This window comes from Crinia signifera, chromosome 9, assembly GCF_055691185.1.
Source record: "Crinia signifera chromosome 9, ASM5569118v1, whole genome shotgun sequence".
Taxonomy (NCBI): domain Eukaryota; kingdom Metazoa; phylum Chordata; class Amphibia; order Anura; family Myobatrachidae; genus Crinia; species Crinia signifera.
The window spans coordinates 132,731,843-132,753,324 of NC_139225.1; positions in this window are offsets into that span (position 1 = coordinate 132,731,843).

A 21,482-nucleotide genomic window follows, 5' to 3' on the forward strand; every position below is an offset into this window, starting at 1 on the left:
CGTAAGAATCCATACCTTCTAACTTTCAATGGTGGCTCAGCGCGCGGGACCTTCGCTCACGTCACAGTCGCGCACCAGAAATGTTGGCCATGTCCCCGTTTTGCCGCTGCTGCCCCTCTGCCTGCGGGGAGTAGATGTGCACAGCGTATATTTACCGCTGACAAACCGGTGGCAGCGGGGACTCCCAACTGCCTCCCCCCCCCGCTGCGGGGCACTGCTGGCCCAAGGTAGACCACGGGAACGTCAGAGATACATCTGAAATCATTCCATGGTCAGTGATTATAAAATAATTTCTCCTTTCTGCCGGATGCCAGGGGATGTGCATTGACCTATTTGTAGGCTGCAAACATACACAGCGTAGCGGACAGGTGTAGGCTCTCTCTTAATCAGTGAAGCATTATTTATATAAACTGCAGTGCAATATAAATAACGAGTAAAAATCCCATCAAAATGACATCTTCTGCAATGTACTTCCACTTTGAGCTGTGACTGTTTTTAACACTTTCAGTGCCAACATCTCTGTGAGAGTATAGCCACTAAAAACACCAGCGTCGCTCACATTTGTTATATAAATTCAAATAAAAAAAAATGGGTACTTGTGTATTATCTGGGCGCCCGATTTTTTCATTGCATGACACTACTTAAGGCATGCAATGCGATGCAATGCAATGCAATGTGATTTTTCATTGTAAAGACCCGATTTTTAATTGTATAGTCAGCCATGGGTGATTTCATACCCCCACTATCCAACAACGCATGGAGTTGAGTTTATATAGTGTGGCGAGCGCAGCGAGGCGAGCGGACGCGGATTACTTTACATGTATTCTGCATCCCCTCGCTGGGCTCGCTGAGCTCACCACACTATATAAAATCAACTCCATGCGTAGTTGGATAGTGGGGTTATGAAATCACCCATGGGTGACTATACAATTAAAAATCTGGTCTTTACAATAAAAAATCACATTGCATTGCATTGCATTCCTTAAGTAGAACAACGCAGTGGCTGGATAGACAGGGAGTAGTTTAAACATGATAGGCTGTGTGTGACAAGTAGGTCATGTGACTCGGGGACCCTATTATATCTGTGGGCTGGCCTGTTAGCTGGGAATATTATAGCTGGGAAAGGAGGAGTCTGCCTCTCTTTCCAGAAAATTCTGAGTGAGTAGACGTGTTGCCCCTGTAGGTGCCTTTACCGTGCTTATTTGGGCACATTAGGTCAATTCCATTGGTGGTTTTAGTGGAAGTTAGGATGCCCAGGTCCAAGCAGACACCCGCGTCCCGTCCCAAGCGTATCACCCGGCCCCCTGCCCGTTTTGCTCAGGGTGCCGTTTCGGGCCTACCCGCAGACCCCTTACCTGACGCTGAGGTCGATCCTCCAGCCCCCTCCGCAGGCTCCGGTGGTAGGCGCGGCGCCGCCGCTGGTCCTGACAGGGCCGCGGCTGCAGCGCGCCCCGCTGTGACGCAGGAGGCTGGGCGCGGGCGGTCGGCGACGCGAGGCGGCCGCGCCGCGTCAGGCCGCGGCCGAGGCAATGGTAGTCGGCGGGTTACTGCCGAGACTCCGGCACCCGCCAGGGGTCAGGGGAGGGGAAGACGGCCACAGGATTCGGGGCGCGCGGCGCCACAGTCTCCACAGGTAATGGCGGACGCGGAGTTAATGGCGTCGTCGCCTGGGGGGCGTGGCAGCCCGCGCCCCGGCCATAGTGCAGTAAGGAGCTATGGGACTGGGGATGAGGCTGGTGCTGCAGGCCCTGTGAGGACGCAGGACGCCTGCAGAGCTGACAGTGGAAACTCCGATGCTTACAGGCCATCCTGGGAGCGCGCAGGGTCACCAGCATGTTGGGGGCACAGCGCTGACTGGGAGAGAGGCAGCGGGAGTGTCAGGGGTAGGTCTGCTGGGCGCAGTGGCTGTGGAGCCGAGGAGGCACACAGGCACAGCAGCCGCAAGGGACCGGTGAACCCCGACTTCGACCCGGCTTTTCTATCTGCAGCACTGTCCTCTGTAGCTGGGGCACTGGCTCCTCTGGTGGATGGTGTACCTAGCAGCAGGAGAGCTGCAGGCTCAAGCAGGCGCAGGTCCTCCGGAAAGGAAACCATACCGGGGTGTGCTGCATTTGTTAGGGCTTTTGGTAACCTCAGCTCCAAGACTGTCAGCAGGGAGAGGGAGCAGTCCAGGCAATCTAGGGACCGGCCAGCACATAGCAAGCGTAGAAGTGGCCAAAAAGGGCGTAGGCGTTCCCCTGGGTCCCCTTCTTTTTTCAACACAGATGTTGGTGATGAAGGAGCTGTGACAACTGATGACACCACGGAGGAACATGCAGATGAGGATGATGATGATGACACGTGGGCGGCTCAGCCCGAGTCATCAGGTGAGGGAGATTCTGACAATGAGGAGGCTGAAGGGTCTAGCAGTACATCGGGGGGATCGCACTCAACGCACTATTCTTCCTCTTCCTCCTCTTCTTCTCCTGAGGGTTCAGATGTAGGTAGTACTGCTAAGGCTCGCAAGCGGGCCGCCAAATACGCTAAAAAGGAGGCGAGTCGGCAGGTTAAGCAAGGAAAGCGCAAAAGGAAGGAACGCATTTCGCGCAGAGAAAGGAAGCGTAGGAATTTGCCTCCCGTGGTTCACTGTGACTACACGGCAGTGCTTCGGGGGCTTAGGGATAGCTGCAGGAGGAAAATAGAGAAGGGTGAGTTTGTTGACTTGTTCAGTCTCACTGACGAGTCAAAGAAGGCTTATAAGGCAGCTAAGGCTAAGGGCGGTATTGGGGCAGAAGCCTACCGCTCTTATGATAATTGGCTGGCTGGTTTTTGCGTCTTCGCTGCCTGCTATTTAGAGGACCGCCCCGAGGAGCACATGAATGTCATTAGATACATTCATATGGTCCATGATATGCACGTGCGTTATGGCGGAATGGCATGGAGAACGTACGACGAGCGATTTAGGCGCAAGCAAGATTGCCTGCATGTTATGGACTTTGGCTGCAAGGACGTTGAGACATGGATGGAGATAGCCAGAGTCCACACCGAGGTCGGCGTTGAAGCCCAACCTCTGCCAGCCGCGCAAGCGCAAACATACGGGCAGCAACGACAGGCTGGGGAAACTCCTGCAGTAAAGCGCTTCACACCTGGGGGCAGGACATTTGCCCCAGGTTCTGCCAAAGGGAAATGTTACGCGTTCAACAACTCTTTTTGCCAGCTGGGGCAGCGCTGCAAATATAAGCATGTGTGCATCAATTGCTCGGGTAACCACCCGGCTTCCACCTGCTTTCGAGGAGGCCGCCCCGCTAGAGGGGCGGGCGCACAGGCCGCACACAAACCTTCGGCAGCAGGACCATCTCGCTAGAGCGCCTACTCCGGTACTAGTCGAGCGCATGGCCCCTTGGCTACGACAGTACCCAGATGTTGAGATAGCTAAGTTTTTATTTGATGGTTTTTCAATTGGTTTCAAGTTGCCTATTCAAGGCGAAGTTAGGGGTGGATCGTTTAGGAACCTGCAATCTGCGCAATCGCTTCCTGCCATCCTTAGGGAAAAAGTTGACAGAGAGCTGCTACTGGGGCGTATGGCCGGTCCTTTTTTGGAGCCACCATTGGAGAACTTGATTTTATCCCCGGTGGGTGTGGTTCCAAAAAAGGTGCCTGGCAAATACAGACTGATACAACACCTATCATATCCAGATGGTTTTTCCGTCAACGATGCAATTCCACAGAATTGTTGCTCGGTTTTCTATCAGTCTTTCGAGGATGCTCTCGAGATGGTCAGGTCCTACGGGCACGGGGCGCTCATGGCCAAGGTCGACATTGAGTCAGCATTCCGGCTACTTCCATTACATCCAAATGCATTTAGGTACATGGGCTTCCGCATTGGGCGCGAGTACTTCATCGACAAATGTTTGCCGATGGGGTGCTCAGTGTCTTGTGCTTATTTCGAGAGGTTCAGTACCTTTCTGCATTGGTGTGTGGAGAGGTCGGCAGGTGTGAGCGGGATCGCTCACTACCTGGACGACTTTCTATGCGTGGGACCGCAGCACTCTGAGCAGTGCATGCGACTCCTGTCTGCTATCCGATCTCTTTTTGGAGAATTCGGTGTCCCTATAGCCGAGGAAAAGACAGAGGGTCCAATGACGTGTCTGTCATTTTTGGGGATCCAAATTGACACAAACCTTGGCCTGTGCCTATTGCCCCAGGACAAGATTGACAAGCTCAGGAGCACAATCGAGCTGTGCAAATCATCGCGCAAAATAACGCTTAGGCAAGCCCAGTCCCTGCTAGGCCAGCTGAATTTTGCATGTCGGGTGATCCCGATGGGTAAGTTATTCTGCCGCAAGTTGGAGAGGGCCACGGCCGGAGTAGCCAGACAGCATCATCTAGTTCGACTGTCCGCTGAGATTAGGCGTGACCTCGCGGTTTGGTCCTCCTTTTTGGAGGATTTTAATGGCGTGCGCATTTGGCTGTCCCCTGTTACGGACAATGCTATGCTTCAACTCTATACTGATGCTGCTGGCTCCTTCGGTTTTGGCTGCTTCTTAGACGGTAGCTGGTGTGCGCAAGCTTGGCCTCCTTCCTGGACGGAGAGCGGTCTTGTCAGGGATATGTTACTTCTCGAGCTTTTCCCCATTATGGTAGCAATGGAGATCTGGGCCTCTCGGCTGGCGAATCGTAGTGTTTTGTTCTGGTGTGACAATTACAGCGCGGTCCACGCTATTAACAATCAGAAGGCGAAATCACTACAGGTTTTGAGGGTGTTGGCGCAGCTGTCATTGCAATGCTTACGCTACAACATTCTGTTCAAGGCAAAGCATGTTCCAGGCGTCAGTAACGAGGTAGCGGACGCGTTGTCGCGCTTTCAGTGGGAGCGCTTCAGGCAGTTAGCCCCAGGTGCTGATGCTGTTGGGGTCTCGTGCCCAATTTATGTTTGGCAGGTCATCGAGCCGGACTGGAGGGCCTAGCAGAAATGTCAGTGACGCCTGCTACTCTTAAAACGTATCGCCGGGCGTGGTCGGAATGGGAGAGCTTTGCTGGAGGGTCTGCGGGGCAAGGTAGGCGCGGGCAAAAGCTCCTGCTATCTTTTATTTGGAAATTATACAACGCAGGCTTGTCCAGGGCAGCAGTATCTCGTCACCTAGCGGGTATATCCTTCTTCGCGCAGCTTAAGGGTTTCACAGATTTCACGAAATGCTTTTTGGTTAAGCGTGCAATGAAGGGCTGGTCCCGCGTAGCCCCTGTCGCCCCAGACAAGAGACGTCCCATTGATTTCACCATGCTCAAATTACTATCTGAGAAGGTGAGCATAGTTGCAGATTCAGCATTTGAAACACTATTATTTAGGTTAGCCTTTGCTATGGCTTTTCACGGGGCTTTGCGAGTTATGGAGCTAGTTGCTCCTTCAAAAAATAAGGATTCCAATCTACTACTGTCAGACATACGCATAGACAAGCGAGCCCTCTGGTGTAGGCTTAGGCGCTCTAAAACCGATCAGGCTGCTAGGGGGGCGTGGGTGCCAATGTACCCGGTTTTACCGGTCTTGGTTTGTCCAGTTAATTTGGCTAACCAATATATGGCGGTTAGACCCAAGGCGGCAGGATCCTGGCTGCTACACTATGACGAGCCCCCTTTGACGAGGTATCAGTTCAGCTGGATGTTGCGCCGTTGTTTGAGTGAGCTGGGTTTTGATCCGGGTGAATTTGGCACCCATTCTTTCCGCATAGGGGCAGCTACTTCCGCGGCTAGGGCAGGTTGGCAAGCTAGCGACATCAAGGGATTAGGCAGGTGGCGCTCAGCGGCCTATAGAAAATACATCCGTCCGCACCTCCTGCCCTGATGGTCTGTGTATGTCTGATTTCCGTTTGAGTGGATGGTATCCTCTGTTACCCCTCCTCCCTTTAGGCCTGCCTACTCGGGGATTAGCTACGCTCTGTTGTTGGGCCAGCGTCCGGAGTTTTCACGCTTTTTTGCCTGACTGACGGACTGAATTCGGCTACATTAATTCGGCTAATTCGGCACCAATTAAGAGTCCCTCAGCAGGTTCAGTCGTTTTTTCTCCGGCCGAGTAATTCCTCTTTTTCCTCAACCTTTCCATTACCTTTGCCTCCCTCGTTTGTCATTACCCCTATTGTGTCTTGAGTGGCTTCATTTAGCATTGAAGCAGTCCTATCGCACCAAATTGTGCACAACCAAATTTTTTCTTTGGCAGATCCTCCTAAATAATTAGTTACCTGTCCTTGAACGAATTAATCTAACTCCTATCTACGCATTTCTTTCCATATAGGTGTGGGCTTCGATAACCGTAAAGTTTGGGTGGTAGGCCACTCTTACGTGTTCTGGGCGTCTAGGTTAATGGATTCAGGCGATGGACCTGTTTTGGAGTGTTGCAATCTAGTGCGTTGGTTAGGTGTGAGGGGAATGTCCTGGCGCAAGCTTAGGGCTTTCCTTCTAGAGAAAGTGAGGAGATTTGGCCTGCCCGAGGTGTTGGTGATTCATCTCGGGGGAAATGATCTTGGGAAAATGTCCCAACTAATGCTGAGGTCTTTGATCCTGGATGATCTGGACGCAATTAAGAATGCATGGCCTAGATGCAAATTGATGTGGTCTTTTGTAGTGCCCCGCCTGAGTTGGAAAGGGGCGTTGGATTGCCGAGCGATTGACGAGGCCAGAAAGAAGTTAAATGCGGCAGTGGCTCGTTGGGTGCTGGAGTCAGGTGGCACTGTGGTCCGCCATGAAAGAATTAGATTCCGCTATCATCAGCTGTATAGGCCTGACGGGGTACATTTAGTCAAGGAAGGTCTCTGGATGTTTGTGGAGGATCTGTTATTGGCAATTGAATCTGTGATTTAGGTGGTGGCGGGCGGGGCCTCGGGATCGAGGCCTCGCGTTGGCGGGAAAGAACGGCTAGTTGATAGATTGTAAGACTTTTCACAAGTTATGTTTGCTGCGTAGTTGGTTTGTTTCGGTGCGCTCGCCTCTCATTGGCTTAGGCCTTCGCTGGATTACCCGACCGGGGACAGCGTCCCCACTCGGATGGGTGGGGTAGTCAATGGGTAGGAGGAGCGGATACCGTTGTTGAGTTAGGCCAAGTTACGTATGCTAGTTTGGGGTGGAGTTTGGGGTTAAATAGCCGTTCTTTTCTGGGCCACCATTAATAAAAAATTAATAATTAATAAATAAACTACAAAAATAACTTAAAGATCTATAAATAAATCAGCTAACAGTTTCTGCCAATCCACGTCTCCGAGTCTTTATTTCATTAGAGTGTTAAGTATTTGGTTATCAAGGTGCACATACAAGGTCACACATCAGCCATTACAATGTTTAGAACAACGCAGTGGCTGGATAGACAGGGAGTAGTTTAAACATGATAGGCTGTGTGTGACAAGTAGGTCATGTGACTCGGGGACCCTATTAGATCTGTGGGCTGGCCTGTTAGCTGGGAATATTATAGCTGGGAAAGGAGGAGTCTGCCTCTCTTTCCAGAAAATTCTCCCGCCCTCCCTCCCCTTTTTTCTTCTATGGTTCTTTAGAGGGTGTTTTTTCATACTAAGCGCGTTAGCTGATAGGCGGGAAAGAACGGCTAGTTGATAGATTGTAAGACTTTTCACAAGTTATGTTTGCTGCGTAGTTGGTTTGTTTCGGTGCGCTCGCCTCTCATTGGCTTAGGCCTTCTTCGCTGGATTACCCGACCGGGGACAGCGTCCCCACTCGGATGGGTGGGGTAGTCAATGGGTAGGAGGAGCGGATACCGTTGTTGAGTTAGGCCAAGTTACGTATGCTAGTTTGGGGTGGAGTTTGGGGTTAAATAGCCGTTCTTTTCTGGGCCACCATTAATAAAAAATTAATAATTAATAAATAAACTACAAAAATAACTTAAAGATCTATAAATAAATCAGCTAACAGTTTCTGCCAATCCACGTCTCCGAGTCTTTATTTCATTAGAGTGTTAAGTATTTGGTTATCAAGGTGCACATACAAGGTCACACATCAGCCATTACAATGTTTAGTGCGATGCGATGCAATACAATGAAAAAATCGGGCGCCCAGATATTACACAAGTACCAAAAAATGTTGTGTAAAAAAAGATTATATTCCCTATATAATGTAAACATTACAGGTCATTATGATGAATACAAATGTTTGCTTGGTACTCTTTACCTAGTTGGGGGTAAAAAATCGCGGGCATCGCGGGTACATAAAAAACGGGTGCGACGCGATGCCCGCGATGCCTGCGATTTTCCCATAGGGATCAATGTTAAAACTGTGATTGGACGCGATTTGACTGTTAAATGCCTCAATGCCCGCGATTTGGCCATAGGAAACAATGTTAAATGGGCCACAGAGCCCTAATAGTGCCCTTGAACTGTGAAATGGCCCCCACAATTGTTAACGCCACCCCACGATCAACGTCAACCCGAAGCGTGGCGAGCGCAGCGAGACCGCGAGGGGCGGCGGTACGCGTCCTCCAACCTTTTCATACCCCCACTATCCACGTCGGCGTGGAGTTGAGAATAGAATAGTGTGGCGAGCGCAGCGAGCCACCGAGCCCGAAGCGTGGCGAGCGCAGCGAGCCCCGCGAGGGGACGCGGATACCTTCACAGGTAAACGCGTCCCTTCGCGGGCTTCACAGGTGTCCGCGTCGCCATGGACACCTGGGAAGCCCGTGAGGGGACGCGTATAACTGTGAAGGTATCCGCGTCCCCTCGCGGGGCACGCTGCGGTCGCCACGCTTCGGGCTCGGTGGCTCACTGCGCTCGCCACACTATTCTATTCTCAACTCCACGCCGACGTGGATAGTAGGGGAATGAAAAGGTTGGAGGACGCGTACCGCCGCCCCTCGCGGGCTCGCTGCGCTCGCCACGCTTCGGGTTCACGTTGATCGTGGGGTGGCGTTAACAATTGTAGGGGCCATTTCAGACTTCACGGTGACTATTTGGGCTCTGTGGCCCATTTAACATTGTTTCCTATGTAAAAATCGCGGGCATTGAGGCATTGAACACTAAAATCGCCTCCAATCTCACTTTTAACATTGATCCCTATGGGAAATCGCGGCCATCGCGGGCATCGCATCGCACCCGTTTTTTAGTGCATTCGATGGTCGCGATGGGCGCCGTTCTAGGTAAAGAGTACCGTTTGCTTGGAAATTTTCACACCTATTTTGACAAATTCACTTAGGGTTAAGAGTGTCCTCTAGTGGTCAGTGGCGGTACTTCACCTCTTAGAGGTGAGGCGTAGTTAGCCTCAATCCCTGACGAAGTCCGTAGCTGTGACGAAAAGCGTTGGGCGTGGTTGCTGTTTCCTGACGTGGTGACGTCCTGGTTGGGTCCGTGCTGAGTTTGTAGAAGCTCTTGGTCGGCTGCTGTGTATCCCTGCGCTCTGCCTGCAATTGATCACTGCCTGCGGTTATCATCGGCGCCTGGTCCTGCAATACAGCCTGGTCCACATGGCAAGCTTACATTTCTTAACCCCATGTATGTCAGCATATATTCAGTAAAATATTGTATATATTTATTGCTGATTGGTGCGCTTCATTTCTTCTTCTCTTCACAAGCTTATGCCCCTGGGATTCGTGGTGGGATCCCTAAATGGAGCTGCACACATTTTGGGACTGTCAGACCTTACCTCCTATAAGAGAGGCTTTGGACTTTGTGCGCTGGGTATCATTTTTCTCAAAAAATGACACACATTACCGATTCATGCTGAAACGCGTGCTTGAGCAGCCTCCTCCAGTAAGTCTCACTGTAACAACCCCCGCTTCACTGCCCCCCCCCCCCCCCCGCTTCGCCACACAGTGGTTCCGAGAGGTGGAGGAGGTATTCTTTAGCCGGGACCAGGTCTGACGGAGGGGCCCTGGGGCCCGTCACCCCCCTCCCACATTACAATGACCTGGCAGGGAGAGAGAGAAAGAACTAATTGCCGCTGCAGCAACCTCTCTCCCCTGACCAGCACACACTGCTCAGTAGGTGAAAGAATGGCGCCCCAACGTGTTTCAGCAGTATCAGTCTTTGTCAAGCTGTATCCTTGACAAAGACTGATACTTTTGAAACCCGTTGGTGTGTTTTTTACTTGTAAGGAGACTGTACTTATAACTTTGAAGAATTAATCTTACAACCTGATATAAGAAGACTAAACACTCCTTTGGAAACACATCTATATGAACTTTTGCATATTTGAAATACTATGCTATGAATGTGTTTTCTGTTTAATTTCCATGTAGGAGCCTGAAGCGAATGTGAATATACTCTTCCATTTGTTCTACGATCACAGGATACGTAAATATTATACTTTATTCATAGTTTGAGCGCTATTAGGAATACCCAAAATGTTTTTTTCTTGTATATTTGATGCAGGGTTGCCTACCCTCCCGGAATGGCCGGGAGGGTCCCGGATATCCGGTCCCCCTCCCGGCCCCCCGGAAAGGGGGGCAACCCTCCCGCATTAACCCCAATCCCCCGCGATCCGCCCCTCGGCGGGGGGGTCCGTGAGTAAAATAACGCGATTGCTTCATTTTTACCCCGCCCCCCACGTGCAATGCCTGAAATACCAGCATTGCACGGCGGGGGGGTGGTGGCTAAAATTACGCGATCACTGTAGGAACGCCCCCCAACAGGAAAGCCCGTCTGTGGCTCCGCCCCCAATCTGCCTCTTTTTAGCTCCCGGCGATATCCCCGCCCCTGTACAACAGAGCTGGCTGCCCTCTCCCGGAAGGCAGCCAGCAAAAGTCGGCAAGTATGATTTGATGTGGAGGGACTCAATTATCCCCATACAGCAGACCATTTTTAAGGTTGTTAGAGGAGGCCTCACAGAGAGGAGCGCTTGCAGCAGGACTCGGAGGTAATGGCTGGGGGGGGGGGGGTTTGATTACCCTGGGGTGGGGCTGCCAATATATATTCAGCAGGGGGCGCCACTGTTTTCTATTGGCACAAGTCCCTATGCTTTGCCAATATCTTGGATTTTTCAGGATTTACATTGTGTAGAAACTGCCACTAGATGGCGATGTGTGCCCAAGTGAAAGTAACAATGGAGTTCTTACTGGCTCTCAGCTATAGTAGACAGATCTTTTGTAGCGAATGCCATAATTACTGTTTTGCATTACAGAGGTGGATGATGGCGGCCAATTATTTATTTATTTTATTTATTAACAGTTTCTTATATAGCGCAGCATATTCCGTTGCGCTTTACAATAGCAGACAGTGAAACAACAAAACAGGGTATTTACAGACAGTCAAAATGTAGGAGGGCCCTGCTCGCAAGCTTACAATCTATAGGGAAATAGGCATTGATACATAAGGATAGATACTGTATTCTTTATTGCATCGATTCCACCAGAACGCAAGGTTCTATGACTGGTTCTGGAATTTGATAAGCTTGCCTGAAGAGATGAGTCTTCAGGGAACGCTTATAGGTTTGGAGACTGGAGGAGAGTCTTATTGTGCTTGGGAGGGCATTCCACAGAGTGGGTGCAGCCCGAAGAAAGTCCTGCAGTCGGGAATGGGAGCGGGTAATGAGTGTGGATGAGAGACGCAGATCTTGGGAGGAGCGTAGAGGTCGTGTCGTGTTAATAAAATTAACTGCGAGGTGGACAGAATTTGGAACACATACAGACAAATTGAGCAGACATTTCTTTGCTGAATGCTGACTGAAGCCAGTGTTCTACTAGTATTCTACAGAAAAGTTTTGATAATTTGCTCTTCTTGAAACCTGTTTCTTTCCATTAGTATCCAGACATGTAGCCTACAACATCATTGTGATATGCTGTAATATATTCTCATAAAAGTCATTAGGCAAATTACATCCAAGACCTTCACTTTGCCTTATTTTATTTTTTCATTATTAGAGTGTGATGATATCTTGGGTGAAATGTAGTAAGGTGAGATTTTTTACACAGCTACAAAAAATCCTATCATATCGCACGTCATATGTGCAGTATTTTTAGACAATTTTTTTTTTTTTTTTAGTAACATAAATGTGTGGATTTCTGTTACAATGTAAAAAAAAATACACCCGAGCACAACAAACCCGCGGGGCCAGGGCCGGTGCAAACCCACTCTGCGCCCCAGGCAATCCCAACCCGACACCCCCCCCCCCTTTCCCCCTCTGCCCTCTGTGGGGGGGTTCAGCTCAGCGTGCACTACACGCGGCACACGATACTGCGGCGGTGGGGTTTGGGGGGGGGGCGGCCTGGGTGTCGGGTGCCTGATTCCCGCTGACCCAACCTCCACGTCCCGCCTACCGCCGTACATGCCTCACCGCTACCCGCGGACATCCTCCTCTCCCGCCGGGTACCTCTGCTGCATTCCCAGGACGTGACTTCCTGCCTCAGCCTTCATGTTGCCCGGCTCCCGCGTCATCCCTACATGTGCTCCGGGGGGTGCGGGCAATACTGCAGCGGGCGCCCGTACCCCCCGTGTCCAGGGGTGTGTTTTCTATGGTACCTCTGCGGTACTGAGCCGCCGAGGAGAGGGTCTCCAGTGGCCGCCTCCAAATGCCTAGAGCTGCCTAGTGGTGGCGCCGGCCCTGCGCGGGGCTCATTGAGCCGGTCCTGGTTCCCCAAATACAGGGAAACCCAGTGACGTCATCGGGACTCCCTGTCTGCTACAGTGTAGCGGCTGTCATAAGCGAGTGAGCAGCGGAAGAGAGGACATCGCTGAACGGGATATGGTCATTGAGTCACCAGCATGATGATCGACAGGGTCATTAGGTCGACATGGGTAAGGTCGACAGGATCATTAGGTTGACGTGGGTTTTTTTACTGTTTTTTGAGCCGACATGTGCCGACGGGCGGTATTTCATGCCCTACCATCCACTAGGGCGTGGTGGGAGAATAAAATAGTGCCAAGCAAAGTGAGGCACCGTGCCCGAAGCATGGCAAGAGCAGCGAGCCATGCGGGGGGATGCATTACTCCGTTTTAGTGTTTATGTTGACTGTGTTGACATTCCGGTTAAAAAAAAGTCTACCTTTTCACTATCGACCTTACCCATGTTGAGCAAGTGACCCTGTCGTCCTTACCCATGTCGACCTTCCTGCATGTTGACCTTAACTCATGTCGACCTGAATGTATGTCGCCCTAATAATGTCGACCTAATGCTTGTCAACCATAATGCTGGTGACCTAAAGATCCATACCCGTGACTTTCTTTGCACATTATTTTTACAGGAGAACTACGAGACCCAGCGTGCACATTAATGCCCTCCATAATGAGTCTTGTAGTTCTTCAGTAAAAAGGAATATACTTTTCTTAATTGTTGCACACATCAGCCTGGTGTTCACCACCATGGGACACCGGGGACAGCCCCGGGCATCAGCCCTGGATGGGTGAAGATTATTGGGGGGTTCCCACTCCCCCCAGGTACCCTGTCCATGGCTGACCAGCCAGGGTGCACATGTGAAGGTTGGGGACCATACATAAAAAGTGTCCCAGGCTTTGTCATGACACTGCTGGCTGTTGGAGCCCAGTGCTGGTTCCAAAAGACAAAGGCAGGGCCGTAACTAGGGGGGGGGGCTAGGGGGTCACGCGCACCGGGCGCTGGAGGGTGGGGGCGCTAGTGTGGTGTCCCGGCAGCGTGGTCCCTGGGATGAGCAGCGGGGGTCCGGGGACTGGTGGGTTAACGCTAGGTCCTAGCGGGGTCCCAGGGACTGGTGGGTTAACTCTGGCTCCTAGCGCTGCCGGACGGTGGGCGGGAGGCAGGTTTTAAAAAGACTTGCCGGACACTGATTGGCTGAATTCAGCCAATCAGCGTCCGGCAAGTCTTTTCAAAGTCATCAGCGCTTCCCGCCGCCAGGCAGATAGCGCTAGGAGACGGAGTGAGTGAAGGCTGCCGCTACACCAGTCCCTGGACCCCTGGACGCTACACACAGGTATGTTGGCAGCGGGGGTCCAGGGACTGGTGTAGCGGCAGCTTTCACATACACAGCCGCTCGCTATTTGCCTGGCGGCGGGAAGCGCTGATGATTTTGAAAACACTTGCCGGACGCTGATTGGCTGAATTCAGCCAATCAGCGTCCGGCAAGTCTTTTAAAAATCTGCCTCCCGCCCACCGCCCGGCAGCGCTAGGAGACGGAGTTAACCCACCAGTCCCCGGGACCCCGCTGCCTGACCCCAAGGCAGTGATTTTTTTTGGGGGGGGGGACCAAATGACTGCCGACCCGGGCGCCGAAACACCTAGTTTCGGCCCTGACAAAGGACCCGTATTGTGGCCCGTATTTTTGGAACCAGAACTGGTCCAAGAGCCTGGTGCTGGTTTCTAAAATAAAGAGGATCCCTACACATTTTGTCCTCTGTGTTTTTGAAACCAGGACCGGTTTAATGAGTCCAGGGCTGGTTATGCTCGGGAGGGGGGACCACACGCCGGTTTTGTTTGTTTTTTCACGTTGACACATTATTTTGTGGACAGAACCATGCACAGATCTCACTAATCTGTGCACGGTTCTGTCAAACTCACCAGCCTGAACTTGGTCTATTTGTTTTGCGATTTTTGGTAACGTTTACCAAAAATCGCACCCTATTACATTTGCGAGTTATATACTTTATAATGGGAAAACATCTTGATGTGAATTGAAGTGTGACCAAAAATCGACAGGTAAAAATGTGCGAATTTCACGGCAAAAAGTGTGATTTCTTACCGCATCCTATTGCATTTTCGGAAAATGTGCGAATTCACACATTACATTTCATCCCTAACCTTGGGTTGTGCTGTGGAGCTATAAGTCCCAGCATGGCTTCCCAGCATGACCATAAGCTGCTTCCCCTCCCTGGCCTCAGCAGGACAGTGTGCGATGAGCACCCCCCCTCCCCCCCAGGGTGAATAGGGACCTAGCGGAGGGTGTCGCGACCAGCAGGAGCTGGCTACCGGACCAGGTACTGCCTCGCCCCACTAATTCCAGTCGTCTGGACCATTGCATCCTGCCGCCCCATGCAATGACTGTCCCATACCTATCCACATGAAGCTGTAGCCTCCAGTGCCCCCTTGCATCACCCAGTCTCAGCGTGGGCCCATTCCATTTGGCCCAGTACGCATATATACAGGGCAGCCGAGAGGAATGGCAGGCTCCGTTAAAATTTTGGGGGCGTGTCCTAAGTGTGGGAGGGTAGAGGAGGGTGAAAGAAAACTCTAAAAACTTTAAACTCAGCTCAGCACACACCTACAGCATGTGCTGTGCTGACAGCAGGCTCAGCATGAGCTCTCACGCTGTCAGTGAGACGTTCATGCTGAGCCTGCTGTCAGCGCAGCGCATACTGTAGGTGTGTGCTGCTGTTGCTACCCAGGAGGGACGGAGGGGGAATTGAGGGGTCTGACCAGGCGGGGCCCCTCCAGCAAGCCTGGGCCGGGTAATTTAGTACCCACTCCCCCCCTCCCTCTCGGCTGCCCTGCACATATATATATATATATATATATAGGGGTTGGTGCGGCCCGGCACTCTCCACTTTCTCCAGCTGCCCTGGTGCCCCTCCAAGGGGAATGGTGTATGGAATAAATAAAGGCTGGCACTCTGGGGTCTTTGAAAAACGTGCTATATTCAAAGCAAAAACCTTTATCAAGGACACGTGTCCTCCTGCACTAGGAGGTTTTCAGCGTTATCCATGTTGCCACGTGTTTGACCCTTTGTATTCTTCTGACCCATGCTCCTTGATAAAGGTCCGCGTTCAATTGACCGAAACGTCGGGGCTATTATGGGCACACTTTGCAACACCAATCAAATGGATGTTTAATAAACCATAATTGGATTATAAAAATGTAAGTGATCTTATTGTACATCAGGAGAGTGCCTACTTCTCTTTGGAGAAATATTGGACTAAAGTATGGTGTTCATGTGGAGCATGAACCCCTTGTAGGCACCCCGCCAGCTATCCCCCCTACATAAAGTGCGAGTGCAGTCTTCCACAGAACCTATATATATATATACTAGGTGATTCATCGCGCCCTACGGGCGCTCTTCACACCGTCGTAAGGGGCTGCGCCCCCTTAATTTGTGAACGTTTGTATATGAGAAATATGGTTAGAATTGTATGAAAGATGCCCTGTATTGCAACTTAGGTGTCCGCGAATCGCGGGAGGGGGGGTCGCGGAGGGTGCTGCGAATTGCAGGAGGGGGGGTCGCGGGGGGTGCCGCGAATTGCAGGAGGGGGGGTTGTGGGGGGGTGGATGCTGCGAATCGCGGGAGGGGAGGGATTGCAGAGAATCGCGGGAGGGGGGTTGCGGCGAATCATGGTAGGGGGGGTCGCGGGGGGTGTGCCGTGAATCACGGGAGGGGGGGTCACGGGGTGGGGTGCCGAGAATCGCGGGGGGGTGTGTGTGCCGTGAATCACGGGAGTGGGGGTTCAGGGGGGGTGTGACGCGAATCGCCACAAGAAAAAATCAACACAGAAAGGTCAACACATGTAAATGTTGACAAAGTGTGGCACTTCATTGGTGTCCATGTCGACACATGAGAATGAATATGAAAACATTCAAAAAATGAAAAAAAAAAAACTTCAAAAACTCATGTCAACCTTTTTCATTGTCGACCATAGCCATGTCAGTGTTTTCCATGTGCAATTTAATTCTGGAGCTGCCGCGAATCGCAGGGGGGGGGGGTGCCGCGAATTGCGGGAGGGGGGGTTACGGGGCGGGGGTTGCGGCGAATCATGGGAGGGGGGGTCGCGGGGGTGTGCCGTGAATCACGGGAGGGGGGGTCACGGGGTGGGGTGCATAGAATCGCGGGGGAGGTGTGTGTGTGTGTGCCGTGAATCGCGGGAGTGGGGGTTGTGGGGTGGGGGGGGTGACGCAAATCGCCACAAGAAAAAATCAACACAGAAAGGTCAACACATGTAAATGTTGACATAAGTGTGGCACTTCATTGGTATCCATGTCGACACATGAGAATGAATATGAAAATATTCAAAAAATGAAAAAAAAAACTTCAAAAACTCATGTCAACCTTTTTCATTGTCGACCATAGCCATGTCAGTGTTTTCCATGTGCAATTTAATTCTGGAGCTGCCATGAATCACGGGGGGGTGCCGCGAATTGCGGGAGGGGGGGTCGCGGGGGTGGGTGCCGCGAATCGCGGGAGGGCGGGGTTCACAGGGGTTCCGGTGGGGGGTTGCCGCGAATTGCGGGAGGTGTGGGGTCACGGGGGTTGCCGCGAATCGCGGGAGGGGGGGTTGCGGGGGTGTGTGACGCGAATCGCCACAAGAAAAAATCAACACAGAAAGGTCAACACATGTAAATGTTGACATAAGTGTGCCACTTCATTGGTGTCCATGTCGACACATGACAATGAATATGAAAAAATTAAAAAAATTAAAAATAAATCTTCAAAAACTCATGTCAACCTTTTTCATTGTCGACCATAGCCATGTCAGTGTTTTGCATGTGCCATTTAATCCTGGGGCTGCTGCGAATTGCGGGGGGGGGGGGGGTGCCGCGAATCGCGGGAGGGGGGTCGCAGGGGGGGTGCCGCCCCGAATTGCGGGAGGGGTCGTGGGGGGATTCTTTTTGCAGCGAATCGCGGGAGGGGGGGTCGCGGGGGGTGTTTTTGCTGCGAACCGCGGTAGGGGGGGTCGCGGGGGAGCGGGTGTTTTTGCCGCGAATCGCGGGAGGGGCGCGCGGGGGGGGGGGGTTGCCGCAAATCGCGGGAGGGGGGCGCTCACCTGGTGGCGCTCACCTGGTGGCTGTGGAGTAGCAGTGCTGGGCAACATGGGAAGGCAGTGGGTGTCTGGCACTGTCTGTGGGCTGGTTCTCTGTGGGCTGGTTCTCTGTCACATACCTCCCAACATGACCCTCTCCAGGAGGGACACAATGCTCTGTTTCTAGACTTCCCCTTAATGTATGATTGCCATCACCTGTTTTAAACAGGTTAATTTCTCAGAAAGGTGTTCAGCACAGATGAAGGCAATCACACATTAAGAGGAAAGTCCAGGAACAGAGCATTATAGACACAGACACCCACTTTGAGTGACAGATGTAGCCAAATATATAAGAGATATATATATATATATATATATATATATATATATATATAGTATAGGTGCTCCAAAGCACCCTTCATTGTGGAGCCTGTTATACACTGCCTGCTCACGTCTCAAAGCCCCCTCTATTGGTGACTCTTACAGTGGTCCGATTACAAAGCACCCCCTATTGGGCCATCCGGATGGTGTACCATTACTGCCTCACAACGCTGAGGTCATGGGTTAGATTCCCACTATGGCTCTAACTGTGCGGAGTTTGTATATTCTCCCCGTACTTGCGTGGGTTTCCTCTGGGTACTCTGGTTTCCTCCCACAATCCAAAAATACACTGGTAGGATAATTGGCTCCCAACAAAATTAACCCTAGAATGTCTGTGTGTGCGTGTACATGTGGTAGGGAATATAGATTGTAAGCTCCACTGGGACAGGGACTGATGTGATTGTTCAAATATTCTCTGTAACTGCCATTGCTCATACAACAAAGCGACTCTGGTATTACTCCTAATACAAAGTGTTCTCTGCATCCGCCTAGGGCAGTGGTTCCCAAACTGTGTGCCGTGGCTCCCTGGGGTGCCTCGGGACACTTGCAGGGGTGCCACGGGTTGGTGGTCCAGGACCAATTCAAATTATTTATGATCAATTATTTATGGATAAAACCAGTGTTGGTGGCTGCCAATCATAAAATGTGTACAATCAGAAGCAAATCATGCCTTTTACCACATAACTGAACCTAAGAAGCCCATACAAACACAATCTACTTAATTTTATTTATATTTTTGGGGGCCTAGGGGTGCCGTGGACACTGGGCTTTTCCATTGACTCTCTTGAGGGCCAAAGCCCCATTGGATAAGCAATCTACTCAGTCCCAGTGTTTCTCACATCCCAAGGTTAAGGCACTAAGCTGGGCTTTTCACAGTCTCCCCATCAGAGGCTATGAACCACTGGAATGGGAGCAATCTACTCAGTCCTAGCGTTTCCCCACTCCTTGGGAATGGATACTAGACTGGGCTTTTCACTGTTTCATCCTTCAGGGGCTACGAACCCCATCAAGAGAGTCTCCTACTAGGTCGGTGTTTCTCCCCTCCCTTACCAGAGGAATTATTGTAACAACAACGCCCACCATTGGCAAGAGTGAAGGTACTCAGCCAGACTTTTCCCTGCCCCGGGCATGAGGTAGCCCATTGGAGCAGTTACTCAGTCCAGCCTTTCTCTATTCTTCTGCCAGGGCCCGGTCCACACCGACTGATAAGAACAAATACTACACTACCCAGTGCGGAACCAAAACTGTTTTTGTCTAGAACACATACTCACCTTGCCAGACACTCCCCCCGCAGGTCGGTCCCCTTCTCCGGTCAAGTGGCCAAAGGGTTAAAAATAACAAACCTATTAATGCGAACCTATGGACATATAGACCGGCATGTGTGTCTTATCACAGGCCACTCTCCACCGTAGCTGCTGGTGCCACTGCCACTGACAGGGAATTTCTTGTGATGTCAATCACTGGGACACCCAATCAGGGCTAAGCTCCACCTACCTGGCATGCGATACCCCGCCAACCCACCTGGCAGCTTCCAGGCAGCAGGATCGCATATGATTCATGTATGCAAATGTATGGTATGCAATCCTAGCAAGCGCAACAGGGTGCAACAAATATTCAGGGCAACCCGTAGGATCTGCAGCTGTGAGGCAAGGCACATGGGAACATGAAAATTACATGCGATGATGTGTCACTTTTCATGCAATTCATCACAGCAATGCGTCAGAATCGCATGAAAAGTGGCCATATGGCACTAGTGGATGGCCTCTTTAAGATCCAATTTGTGTTGGGTTTGCAATGCATCATACATACTTAGGGATAGCCATCGACCATCAATGATTAGAAATCATCGATGGTTTATGGCCGTTGTTAAATAGTTTTGCCATCGATGGGGGAGAACCAGATGGTTTCCCACCATCGATGCCAAGCTTAAACGAATAGTCTTGTTTTTGCTTTTTCCCCAAGGTGCCGGGACACGTAGCATAGCTCCGCCCCCGGCACCCACAAAGCCCCAACCCCATATTTTGATTGGCCAGCAGATCAAACAATCAAAGAAAATGAATGACCATCGATATGTAAAAACATTGATGGTCATCCATTGAATATTTCTACACTATCGATGGCCTGTTCCACTTTTGCCATCGATGGCAAAGGCAACCATGGCCATCCCTATACATACACCTACCTAGCAGGCACATAGGGGACAATGCCAGCTGTAAGGTCAGCTGTCTGGGGGCATGGCAGCATAATTGCATCATTGTGGCTCCACCCCTCGCTATACATTGCCAAAAAAGCAGCCACTTTATAGTTGTGGCAGGGCTACGATGGCGCAATTCATCGCAAATCGCATCATTGTGTAGCTCTCTTGTACGTCCACTGTTGTGGGGAGTCAAGGGTGGGGGGGGGGTTGCGGCAGGCTGATAGGGAAAGCAGAATACTAACCCAGCTTTCCAAGGGGCTGGGAGTGCCAGCCATTTTCAGGACCCTCCAAGCCATCTTGGGAGGGTCAAGTATGGTTTGCATGTTCCCCCCACGTTTGCATAGGGTTCATCCTACAGTTCAGAAACATACTAGTAGGTTAATATTGACTTCTACCCAAAAAATATTAATATGGCAGTGTGATAGGGAATACTCTGTAATTGTTACTGGGGCAGGGACTGATATGATTGTCTGAAATATTCTCTGTATAGCGCTGCGGAATATGTGTGCGCTATATGACTTACGGTTAATAAATAAGTTACTGCCAGCAACTTTTCCATTGCACACAGATGTCTGCGAGCACTGCTCTTGAGCTTCCTTCCAATAACACACTTTAAATCAGGCTTAGCCTTGCCACCATGCTGCCCCTCCCCGGGGATTATAAACCCAGCGTCTTGCTACACCTCCTCAAGGTTTCCCTGTTCGTGGCTCCATCTGTCCCTGGGGATAATAAAAGATTACATATCCCAATCTGTCCGCCTGCCCTACACTAGTTTTAAACTTGCTGACAGGTTCAAAGATTAGATGTACCTCCTCACCACCTGTCCACTGTCCTCTGCCACTCTGGGGTAAAAGAATTCATTTCTCTGATATATACATTATTGTTATTATCCTTTATTTAGTGCAAACAAATAAACCAATAAAGGAAACAGCGACTAACAAGACAATAAAGGACAAGAACACAGTACAGATACATAGGGCAGTATTCAACTGACCTCCATTGCACACACCGTTTCCACCTTGCTAGGTTTTTGTAGCAACAGGGAAATGGCCAGTGCAGCCGCTAAAACAGCGGGGCTCGCACCTAAATGCAGCGGGCTCCCTACATTAGCCGCGAGCCTCACTGTTTGGGGGAATCCTCACTGTCCTCCGACAGTGAGGATTCCCCCGGAATGTTTAATATGGTGAGCGGCCGGTGCGGGGGTTAAACGTTTGGGTACTTGTTTCCTAGCATGGTGCCCAGATTTTCTACGTACGCTAACGCGATTTTTCATTGTATAAGCACCCATACCAGCGAGCCACGCGAGGGGA